Below are 814 nucleotides of genomic sequence, written 5' to 3'. Positions count from 1 at the left end.
GCTGACCTGAGGGGGATAAGGATACAAAGGAAGAGAGGAGGGTGGTGTGCTGGTGGCGGCGTGTCGGGGAAAGGGGTGGGGACAGAGGGAGAATGGGCCGAGCGAAGCTGGGGGCTCTGTGCTGCCCAGGGTGGGGACAGAGCTCAGAGCCCATACGGAGTGTAGGGTGGAGGATGTGGGCCACAATGCATGGTGGCCAGCACTGAGACATGGTTCTCAAGGGGCCTTTGGGGAGCCTAACTTTTCTTTTTTGTATTATTTATGCCTACAGCACCTGGTCTTCCTAGATGGTCTCCCATCCAAGTACTAACCAGGCCCGACCCTGCTTAGCTTCCAAGATCAGACATCGGGCTTGTTCAGGGTGGCAGGGCCATAGACCATGGACCATGGTCTCTACTGGGGCGCGGACCCAAGACCTTCTGCGTGTAATGCAGACGTGCTAACTGCTACACGATGGAACCATGTCTGAGCCTAACTCTTGACTAACGAAGTGGCTCTAAGCCTTGTCCTACCCTGATGGTGGAGGGGTGGGGAGAGAGTCTGGGCACAGTGCAGAGTTGTCACCATCATCCAACCCTTTCTGGAAAGGATTTTAATGAGTTTCTCCAGTGTCCAGGACAGAATAGCCCTGAAAGGTCCACTTACTAGTGTCTGTGGCACACAGGTCTCCCAGGAAGCCATCACTGGGAGTCACTAGGAACTTGGGCAGGTGACCCCACAGCCTGGTCTGTATTCCCTCCTCTGAAAAATGAGCAGTGCAAATGTTTTCCACAAGGCTCCCCAGCTCTAGAATTCTGCGTTCTAATTTTCTAGT

General features: G+C 54.2%; 1 pseudogene; it reads right to left on the bottom strand.

The window, feature by feature from the left end:
- Positions 1–262: 262 nt before the first annotated feature.
- LOC112478773 lies at positions 263–378 on the bottom strand (annotated as a pseudogene).
- Between the last annotated feature and the right edge of the window lie 436 nt (positions 379–814).

Source organism: Pteropus alecto, unplaced genomic scaffold (assembly GCF_000325575.1).
Source record: "Pteropus alecto unplaced genomic scaffold, ASM32557v1 scaffold22, whole genome shotgun sequence".
NCBI lineage: Eukaryota > Metazoa > Chordata > Mammalia > Chiroptera > Pteropodidae > Pteropus > Pteropus alecto.
Note: the sequence above shows the minus strand (reverse complement) of the source record. Positions and strands in the feature narration are given on the sequence as shown.